At 46.2% G+C, this 11,238-nt stretch overlaps 1 protein-coding gene across 1 annotated transcript in view; it reads right to left on the bottom strand.

The window, feature by feature from the left end:
• The window catches only part of LOC134935826 (E3 ubiquitin-protein ligase TRIM69-like), a 46,819-nt gene extending 36,525 nt beyond the window's left edge, over positions 1 to 10,294 (bottom strand). The window contains exon 1 of the mRNA XM_063930641.1: positions 10,235 to 10,294. The gene's annotated coding sequence lies outside the window, so the exon portion shown is untranslated. The remainder of the gene's footprint in view (positions 1 to 10,234) is intronic.
• Positions 10,295 to 11,238: the final 944 nt, after the last annotated feature.

Here is an 11,238-nt window from a genome sequence, read left to right as displayed (position 1 = left end):
ATGTCTCTATCTATCTATGGGGTATATTTACTAAGGTCCCGATTTTGACCGAGATGCCGTTTTTTCTTCAAAGTGTCATTTCGGTTATTTACAAAGCAAAAATCTCGGCAGTGATGAGGGCATTCGTAATATTTTGGAAGTCCTAGGAAAAAAATCACGAATCAATACACCATCGGTCAAATACGCCTGCAATTTGGTAGAAATCGGGAATTTACTAAAAAGTGCAAATCACAAACACTGCCGACAATAGCCAAACACTGCCGTGCAGAAATACAATTCGTAAAAAAGTGCTAAAAAAAAACAGACCTGCTTTTTTATCCCGTGTTTGGAAACGCATGCAGGGATCCATGAGATCCGTGCATGTTTATCAGTGGGAAGGGGATGGGAAAGTGTTCATTTTTTGAAAAAAAATTGCGTGGGGTCACCCCTTCTAAGCAAAACCAGCCTCGGGCTCTTTGAGCCGGTCCTGGTTGCAAAAATATGGGGGGGGGAAATGATAGAGGTTCCCCCATATTTAAACAACCAGTACCGGGCTCCGTGCCAAAAATACGGGGGACAAAAAGCGTAGGGGTCCCCCGTATTTCTGAAACCAGCACCGGGCTCCACTAGCCAGATACATAATGCCACAGCCGGGGGACACTTTTATATAGCTCCCGGCGGCCCTGGCATTACATAACCAACTAGTCACCCCTGGCCGGGGTACCCTGGAGGAGTGGGGACCCCTTCAATCAAGGGGTCCCCCCCCTCCAGCCACCCAAGGACCTGGGGTGAAGCCCGAGGCTGTCCCCCCCATCCAAGGGCTGCGGATGGGAGGCTGATAGCCATTGTGTAAAAAAATGAATATTGTTTTTAGTAGCAGTACTACAAGTCCCAGCAAGCCTCCCCCGCAAGCTGGTACTTGGAGAACCACAAGTACCAGCATGCGGAGGAAAACCGGGCCCGCTGGTACCTGTAGTACTACTAGAGATGAGCGGGTTCGGTTCCTCGGAATCCGAACCCGCCCGAACTTCAGCTTTTTTTACACGGATCCGAGCGACTCGGATCTTCCCGCCTTGCTCGGTTAACCCGAGCGCGCCCGAACGTCATCATGACGCTGTCGGATTCTCGCGAGGCTCGGATTCTATCGCGAGACTCGGATTCTATATAAGGAGCCGCGCGTCGCCGCCATTTTCACACGTGCATTGAGATTGATAGGGAGAGGACGTGGCTGGCGTCCTCTCCATTTAGATTATAAGAGAGAGAGATTTACTGGAGCTTAGGACTAGGAGGAGTACTGTAGAAGTGTAGAGAGTGCAGAGAGTTTACTAGTGAGTGACCACCAGACAGTGCAGTTTATTTAATATATCCGTTCTCTGCCTGAAAAAAGCGATACACACAGTGACTCAGTCACATACCATATCTGTGTGCACTGCTCAGGCTCAGCCCAGTGTGCTGCATCATCTATATATATTATATATCTGTCTGACTGCTCAGCTCACACAGCTTATAATTGTGGGGGAAACTGGGGAGCACTGCAGTGCCAGTTATAGGTTATAGCAGGAGCCAGGAGTACATAATATTATATTAAAATTAAACAGTGCACACTTTTGCTGCAGGAGTGCCACTGCCAGTGTGACTGACCAGTGACCTGACCACACTGACCACCAGTATAGTTAGTAGTATACTTATATTGTGATTGCCTGAAAAAGTTAAACACTCGTCGTGTGACTTCACTTGTGTGTTGTTTTTTTTTTTATTCTATAAAAATAAAACTCATTCTGCTGACAGAAAGTGTCCAGCAGGTCAGTCATTATATAATATATAATATATACCTGTCCGGCTGCAGTAGTGATATATATATATTTTTTATATCATTTATCATCCAGTCGCAGCAGACACAGTACGGTAGTTCACGGCTGTGGCTACCTCTGTGTCTGCACTCGGCAGGCAGTCCGTCCATAATTGTATACCACCTAACCGTGGTTTTTTTTTCTTCTTTATACATACATACTACTACGACATCTCTTTATCAACCAGTCTATATTAGCAGCAGACACAGTACAGTACGGTAGTTCACGGCTGTGGCTACCTCTGCGTCTGCACTCGGCAGGCAGTCCGTCCATAATTGTATACCACCTAACCGTGGTTTTTTTTTCTTTCTTCTTTATACATACATAGTTACATAGACATCTCTTTATCAACCAGTCTATATTAGCAGCAGACACAGTACAGTACGGTAGTTCACGGCTGTAGCTACCTCTGTGTCTGCACTCGGCAGGCAGTCCGTCCATAATTGTATACCACCTAACCGTGGTTTTTTTTCTTTCTTCTTTATACATACATAGTTACATAGACATCTCTTTATCAACCAGTCTATATTAGCAGCAGACACAGTACAGTACGGTAGTTCACGGCTGTGGCTACCTCTGTGTCTGCACTCGGCAGGCAGTCCGTCCATAATTGTATACCACCTAACCGTGGTTTTTTTTTCTTTCTTCTTTATACATACATAGTTACATAGACATCTCTTTATCAACCAGTCTATATTAGCAGCAGACACAGTACAGTACGGTAGTTCACGGCTGTGGCTACCTCTGTGTCTGCACTCGGCAGGCAGTCCGTCCATAATTGTATACCACCTAACCGTGGTTTTTTTTTCTTTCTTCTTTATACATACATAGTTACATAGACATCTCTTTATCAACCAGTCTATATTAGCAGCAGACACAGTACAGTACGGTAGTTCACGGCTGTGGCTACCTCTGTGTCTGCACTCGGCAGGCAGTCCATAATTGTATACTAGTATCCATCTCCATTGTTTACCTGAGGTGCCTTTTAGTTGTGCCTATTAAAATATGGAGAACAAAAATGTTGAGGTTCCAAAATTAGGGAAAGATCAAGATCCACTTCCACCTCGTGCTGAAGCTGCTTACACTAGTCATGGCCGAGACGATGAAATGCCAGCAACGTCGTCTGCCAAGGCCGATGCCCAATGTCATAGTACAGAGCATGTCAAATCCAAAACACCAAATATCAGAAAAAAAAGGACTCCAAAACCTAAAATAAAATTGTCGGAGGAGAAGCGTAAACTTGCCAATATGCCATTTACGACACGGAGTGGCAAGGAACGGCTGAGGCCCTGGCCTATGTTCATGGCTAGTGGTTCAGCTTCACATGAGGATGGAAGCACTCAGCCTCTCGCTAGAAAAATGAAAAGACTCAAGCTGGCAAAAGCAGCACAGCAAAGAACTGTGCATTCTTCGAAATCCCAAATCCACAAGGAGAGTCCAATTGTGTCGGTTGCGATGCCTGACCTTCCCAACACTGGACGTGAAGAGCATGCGCCTTCCACCATTTGCACGCCCCCTGCAAGTGCTGGAAGGAGCACCCGCAGTCCAGTTCCTGATAGTCAGATTGAAGATGTCAGTGTTGAAGTACACCAGGATGAGGAGGATATGGGTGTTGCTGGCGCTGGGGAGGAAATTGACCAGGAGGATTCTGATGGTGAGGTGGTTTGTTTAAGTCAGGCACCCGGGGAGACACCTGTTGTCCGTGGGAGGAATATGGCCGTTGACATGCCAGGTGAAAATACCAAAAAAATCAGCTCTTCGGTGTGGAAGTATTTCACCAGAAATGCGGACAACATTTGTCAAGCCGTGTGTTCCCTTTGTCAAGCTGTAATAAGTAGGGGTAAGGATGTTAACCACCTCGGAACATCCTCCCTTATACGTCACCTGCAGCGCATTCATAATAAGTCAGTGACAAGTTCAAAAACTTTGTCCGACAGCGGAAGCAGTCCACTGACCAGTAAATCCCTTCCTCTTGTAACCAAGCTCACGCAAACCACCCCACCAACTCCCTCAGTGTCAATTTCCTCCTTCCCCAGGAATGCCAATAGTCCTGCAGGCCATGTCACTGGCAATTCTGACGATTCCTCTCCTGCCTGGGATTCCTCCGATGCATCCTTGCGTGTAACGCCTACTGCTGCTGGCGCTGCTGTTGTTGCTGCTGGGAGTCGATGGTCATCCCAGAGGGGAAGTCGTAAGCCCACTTGTACTACTTCCAGTAAGCAATTGACTGTTCAACAGTCCTTTGCGAGGAAGATGAAATATCACAGCAGTCATCCTGCTGCAAAGCGGATAACTGAGGCCTTGACAACTATGTTGGTGTTAGACGTGCGTCCGGTATCCGCCGTTAGTTCACAGGGAACTAGACAATTTATTGAGGCAGTGTGCCCCCGTTACCAAATACCATCTAGGTTCCACTTCTCTAGGCAGGCGATACCGAGAATGTACACGGACGTCAGAAAAAGACTCACCAGTGTCCTAAAAAATGCAGTTGTACCCAATGTCCACTTAACCACGGACATGTGGACAAGTGGAGCAGGGCAGGGTCAGGACTATATGACTGTGACAGCCCACTGGGTAGATGTATGGACTCCCGCCGCAAGAACAGCAGCGGCGGCACCAGTAGCAGCATCTCGCAAACGCCAACTCTTTCCTAGGCAGGCTACGCTTTGTATCACCGCTTTCCAGAATACGCACACAGCTGAAAACCTCTTACGGCAACTGAGGAAGATCATCGCGGAATGGCTTACCCCAATTGGACTCTCCTGTGGATTTGTGGCATCGGACAACGCCAGCAATATTGTGTGTGCATTAAATCTGGGCAAATTCCAGCACGTCCCATGTTTTGCACATACCTTGAATTTGGTGGTGCAGAATTTTTTAAAAAACGACAGGGGCGTGCAAGAGATGCTGTCGGTGGCCAGAAGAATTGCGGGACACTTTCGGCGTACAGGCACCACGTACAGAAGACTGGAGCACCACCAAAAACTACTGAACCTGCCCTGCCATCATCTGAAGCAAGAAGTGGTAACGAGGTGGAATTCAACCCTCTATATGCTTCAGAGGTTGGAGGAGCAGCAAAAGGCCATTCAAGCCTATACAATTGAGCACGATATAGTAGGTGGAATGCACCTGTCTCAAGCGCAGTGGAGAATGATTTCAACGTTGTGCAAGGTTCTGCTGCCCTTTGAACTTGCCACACGTGAAGTCAGTTCAGACACTGCCAGCCTGAGTCAGGTCATTCCCCTCATCAGGCTTTTGCAGAAGAAGCTGGAGACATTGAAGGAGGAGCTAACACGGAGCGATTCCGCTAGGCATGTGGGACTTGTGGATGGAGCCCTTAATTCGCTTAACAAGGATTCACGGGTGGTCAATCTGTTGAAATCAGAGCACTACATTTTGGCCACCGTGCTCGATCCTAGATTTAAAGCCTACCTTGGATCTCTCTTTCCGGCAGACACAAGTCTGCTGGGGTTGAAAGACCTGCTGGTGACAAAATTGTCAAGTCAAGCGGAACGCGACCTGTCAACATCTCCTCCTTCACATTCTCCCGCAACTGGGGGTGCGAGGAAAAGGCTCAGAATTCCGAGCCCACCCGCTGGCGGTGATGCAGGGCAGTCTGGAGCGACTGCTGATGCTGACATCTGGTCCGGACTGAAGGACCTGACAACGATTACGGACATGTCGTCTACTGTCACTGCATATGATTCTCTCAACATTGATAGAATGGTGGAGGATTATATGAGTGACCGCATCCAAGTAGGCACGTCACACAGTCCGTACTTATACTGGCAGGAAAAAGAGGCAATTTGGAGGCCCTTGCACAAACTGGCTTTATTCTACCTAAGTTGCCCTCCCACAAGTGTGTACTCCGAAAGAGTGTTTAGTGCCGCCGCTCACCTTGTCAGCAATCGGCGTACGAGGTTACATCCAGAAAATGTGGAGAAGATGATGTTCATTAAAATGAATTATAATCAATTCCTCCGCGGAGACATTGACCAGCAGCAATTGCCTCCACAAAGTACACAGGGAGCTGAGATGGTGGATTCCAGTGGGGACGAATTGATAATCTGTGAGGAGGGGGATGTACACGGTGATATATCGGAGGGTGATGATGAGGTGGACATCTTGCCTCTGTAGAGCCAGTTTGTGCAAGGAGAGATTAATTGCTTCTTTTTTGGGGGGGGTCCAAACCAACCCGTCATATCAGTCACAGTCGTGTGGCAGACCCTGTCACTGAAATGATGGGTTGGTTAAAGTGTGCATGTCCTGTTTTGTTTATACAACATAAGGGTGGGTGGGAGGGCCCAAGGACAATTCCATCTTGCACCTCTTTTTTCTTTTCTTTTTCTTTGCATCATGTGCTGATTGGGGAGGGTTTTTTGGAAGGGACATCCTGCGTGACACTGCAGTGCCACTCCTAGATGGGCCCGGTGTTTGTGTCGGCCACTAGGGTCGCTAATCTTACTCACACAGTCAGCTACCTCATTGCGCCTCTTTTTTTCTTTGCGTCATGTGCTGTTTGGGGAGGGTTTTTTGGAAGGGACATCCTGCGTGACACTGCAGTGCCACTCCTAGATGGGCCCGGTGTTTGTGTCGGCCACTAGGGTCGCTAATCTTACTCACACAGCTACCTCATTGCGCCTCTTTTTTTCTTTGCGTCATGTGCTGTTTGGGGAGGGTTTTTTGGAAGGGACATCCTGCGTGACACTGCAGTGCCACTCCTAGATGGGCCCGGTGTTTGTGTCGGCCACTAGGGTCGCTTATCTTACTCACACAGCTACCTCATTGCGCCTCTTTTTTTCTTTGCGTCATGTGCTGTTTGGGGAGGGTTTTTTGGAAGGGACATCCTGCGTGACACTGCAGTGCCACTCCTAGATGGGCCCGGTGTTTGTGTCGGCCACTAGGGTCGCTAATCTTACTCACACAGCTACCTCATTGCGCCTCTTTTTTTCTTTGCGTCATGTGCTGTTTGGGGAGGGTTTTTTGGAAGGGACATCCTGCGTGACACTGCAGTGCCACTCCTAGATGGGCCCGGTGTTTGTGTCGGCCACTAGGGTCGCTAATCTTACTCACACAGCTACCTCATTGCGCCTCTTTTTTTCTTTGCGTCATGTGCTGTTTGGGGAGGGTTTTTTGGAAGGGACATCCTGCGTGACACTGCAGTGCCACTCCTAGATGGGCCCGGTGTTTGTGTCGGCCACTAGGGTCGCTTATCTTACTCACACAGCGACCTCGGTGCAAATTTTAGGACTAAAAATAATATTGTGAGGTGTGAGGTATTCAGAATAGACTGAAAATGAGTGTAAATTATGGTTTTTGAGGTTAATAATACTTTGGGATCAAAATGACCCCCAAATTCTATGATTTAAGCTGTTTTTTAGTGTTTTTTGGCTGTGTGCTCCTGTACTGTCTGACAGGCGGCACACGGCAGTGTTACAATGTAGCGCCTATGCGCTCCATTGTAACCAATGGTGGGAACTTTGTGGTCAGCGGTGAGGTTACTTTCGGTCACCCGCTGACCACAAAGTTCCCACCATTGGTTACAATGGAGCGCATAGGCGCTACATTGTAACACTGCCATGTGCCGCCTGTCATACAGTACAGGAGCACACAGCCGATCAGGAGGGTGCCACAACGTGGCGCTCCCTGATTGGCTGATGGAACCCACTTAGACAGAAGTCAGAGGGGGTTTCTGGCATTCGGGGAAAGGGGTCCCATGTGAAAACATGGGGCCCCTTTCAGTGCGAGGTCGGGTGTCCGTTTTTTTATTTTGACAAATACCTGGATTACAAATGGATTACAAGAAGAAGAGCCTTCTACCCTGGATTTTGTGAGTATAATTTTTTCCACAGGTACACCATGGATTCTACATGGAGAAGAGGACCGACCCTCGTGTGAACATAAGGTAAGTATGTGTATATGGAGGTGTGTATGTATGTATTAAAGTTATACTTTCAAGGTGTGTGTCTTATGTTTTTATTGGGGTATTTTTTTAGTAGTAGTACTACAGGTACCAGCGGGCCCGGTTTTCCTCCGCATGCTGGTACTTGTGGTTCTCCAAGTACCAGCTTGCGGGGGAGGCTTGCTGGGACTTGTAGTACTGCTACTAAAAACAATATTAATTTTTTTACACAACGGCTATCAGCCTCCCATCCGCAGCCCATGGATGGGGGGGACAGCCTCGGGCTTCACCCCTGGTCCTTGGGTGGCTGGAGGGGGGGGACCCCTTGATTGAAGGGGTCCCCACTCCTCCAGGGTACCCCGGCCAGGGGTGACTAGTTGGTTATGTAATGCCAGGGCCGCCGGGAGCTATATAAAAGTGTCCCCCGGCTGTGGCATTATGTATCTGGCTAGTGGAGCCCGGTGCTGGTTTCAGAAATACGGGGGACCCCTATGCTTTTTGTCCCCCGTATTTTTGGAACCAGGACCAGGCGCAGAGCCTGGTGCTGGTTGTTGAAATATGGGGGAACCTCTATCATTTTCCCCCCCATATTTTTGCAACCAGGACCGGCTCAAAGAGCCCGAGGCTGGTTTGCCTTAGGAGGGGGGACCCCACGCATTTTTTTTTTTAAATTTAACATTGTTTTTTTTTTTTTGCACAATGAAGCCCAGCACGGATCTCTCAGATCCGGCCGAGATTCATTGTATTAAAGTCGGCAGTGTTTTACAAGTCACTCACGTCAAATACTGCCTAAAAAAACGAATGACATCGACATCGGTAAAACCAAAAATGCAGAATACGGCAGCTTAGTAAATTAGTCGTAATAAATTCAAAAAGTTGCATATTTACACTTTCGATGTCATTCGTGATTGAACTTTGACCTCAAACGGGAAAATACGAATCTTAGTAAATATACCCCTATCTATCTATCTATCTATCTATCTATCTATCTATCTATCTATCTATCTATCTATCTATCTATCTATCTATCTCATATCTATCATCTATCTATCTATCTATCTATCTATCTATCTATCTATCTATCAATCAGTTTATCTATCTATATAATATCTATCATCTATCTTTCTATCTATCTATCTATCTATCTATCTATCTATCTATCTATCATCTATCTCATATCAATCTATCTATCTCTCATATCTATCTATATATCTATCTATCTATGTATCTCATATCTATCTATCTATCTATCTATCTATCTATCTATCTATCTATCTATCTTTATCTCATATCTATCTATCTCATATCTATCTATCTATCTATCTATCTATCTATCTATCTATCTATCTATCTATCTATCTATCTATCTATCTATCGTTCTATATCATATCTATCTATCTATCTATCAATCAGTTTATCTATCTATCTAATATCTATCATCCATATATCTCTCATATCTATCTATCTATCTATCTATCTATCTATCTATCTATCTATCTATCTATCTATCTATCTATCTATCTATCGCATATCTATAATTTATCTATGTATCTATCTACTGTATCTATCTACCTACCATATCCTATCTCTCTCTCTCTATACATACACATAAAACAATTATTAATATTTCTTAGTTTGTTCATACAAATTCACCAAACCCAGCCAAATCTCATCCTAACCCTCTGTTCTACACTCTCTATGTACCCCATCTGTCTCACCCCTGTCTGTCTACCCCTCCCCTTTAGAATGTAAGCTCTCACGAGCAGGGCCCTCTTCCCTCATGTGCTTATACTTTTCTTTCTTTAATAATCCTCAACTGCCCAAATCACGCATTTTTTGGCCACCTGGAACTTATCTCTGTCATTTACTGGTGTAGTTATGCTTAGTTACCCTGTACTTGTCCTATATTGTCTTCAACTGTAAGTCACTGTTTTCCTGTTTTGATTATGTGCATATGTACTCTGTAATTGGGCGCTGCGGAACCCTTGTGGCGCCATATAAATAAAGGATAATAATACTAATAATAATAATAATACACATTTACAAACATACTAAAGGGCATATTTATAAAAATCCGCGATTTAACTGCATTTATTAAGTGATAATAATGTTTAAATTCGCAATGTGATAATTAGAATTATCACATAAATGTATTATTATGCGCACGCTGGGACAGGGCTTGCGTTAATATCCTGTCCCGGCGAATCCAGTTCCCTGCAGTAACATGAAGTCTATTCGCATTTTCAATAGACTTCATCTTACTGCGCATGCGCCGCTTCACAGAACGCAGCAGATGAAAGAGCCGCGGCGGCACACACTGCGATGTGCCCGCCCCGCGCTGACACTGTATGCTCTGCACTGGGAGGGTATGGGAGCAGCTCGGATCATGCTGTTACTTATATACATATAAATTAGTTACTGCAATAGAGTACAGGAATAATGACAGGCAATAAAAGCAGGTAAATAAAAATATTTATATAAAAAGAAAAACTAGATTCATCACCATGTAAGTGTGCACGGAGAATTCCTCTTCCGACTTCCTGCTGCTGCTGTCAGTAATTAGGTAAACACAGAGGAGAAGACTGAGGAGGAGGAGGAGAGGGGAGGAGAAGAAGGGGGAGAAGGAGGAGGGAGGGAAGCAGGACAGCGCAGCTGCAGACAGGGTTTAGCATGGATAACACTGGTCACAGCTGGTGTTATAATCACTAGGCTGACCTCCGGTTTAGCATGGATAACGCTGGTCAGAGCTGGTGTTATTATCACTAGGCTGACCTCCGGTTTAGCAGATAACGCTGGTCAGAGCTGGTGTTATTATCACTAGGCTGACCTCCGGTTTAGCATGGATAATGATGGTCAGAGCTGGTGTTATTATCACTAGGCTGACCTCCGGTTTAGCAGATAACGCTGGTCAGAGCTGGTGTTATTATCACTAGGCTGACCTCCGGTTTAGCATGGATAACGCTGGTCAGAGCTGGTGTTATTATCACTAGGCTGACCTCCGGTATAGCATGGATAACGTTGGTCAGAGCTGGTGTTATTATCACTAGGCTGACCTCCGGTTTAGCATGGATAACGCTGGTCAGAGCTGGTGTTATTATCACTAGGCTGACCTCCGGTTTAGCATGGATAACGCTGGTCAGAGCTGGTGTTATTATCACTAGGCTGACCTCCGGTGTAGCATGGATAACGTTGGTCAGAGCTGGTGTTATTATCACTAGGCTGACCTCCGGTGTAACATGGATAACGCTGGTCAGAGCTGGTGTTATTATCACTAGGCTGACCTCCGGTGTAGCATGGATAACGCTGGTCAGAGCTGGTGTTATTATCACTAGGCTGACCTCCTGTGTAACATGGATAACGCTGGTCAGAGCTGGCGTTATTATCACTAGGCTGACCTCCGGTGTAGCATGGATAACGCTGGTCAGAGCTGGTGTTATTATCACTAGGCTGACCTCCGGTGTAGCATGGATAACGCTGGTCAGAGCTGGCGTTATTATCACTAGGCTG

The sequence above is a fragment of the Pseudophryne corroboree genome, chromosome 6 (assembly GCF_028390025.1).
Source record: "Pseudophryne corroboree isolate aPseCor3 chromosome 6, aPseCor3.hap2, whole genome shotgun sequence".
In the NCBI taxonomy this organism is placed as follows: Eukaryota; Metazoa; Chordata; class Amphibia; order Anura; family Myobatrachidae; genus Pseudophryne; species Pseudophryne corroboree.
The sequence above is the reverse complement of the archived record's forward strand: the minus strand, read 5'-3'. Positions and strand labels throughout refer to the sequence as shown.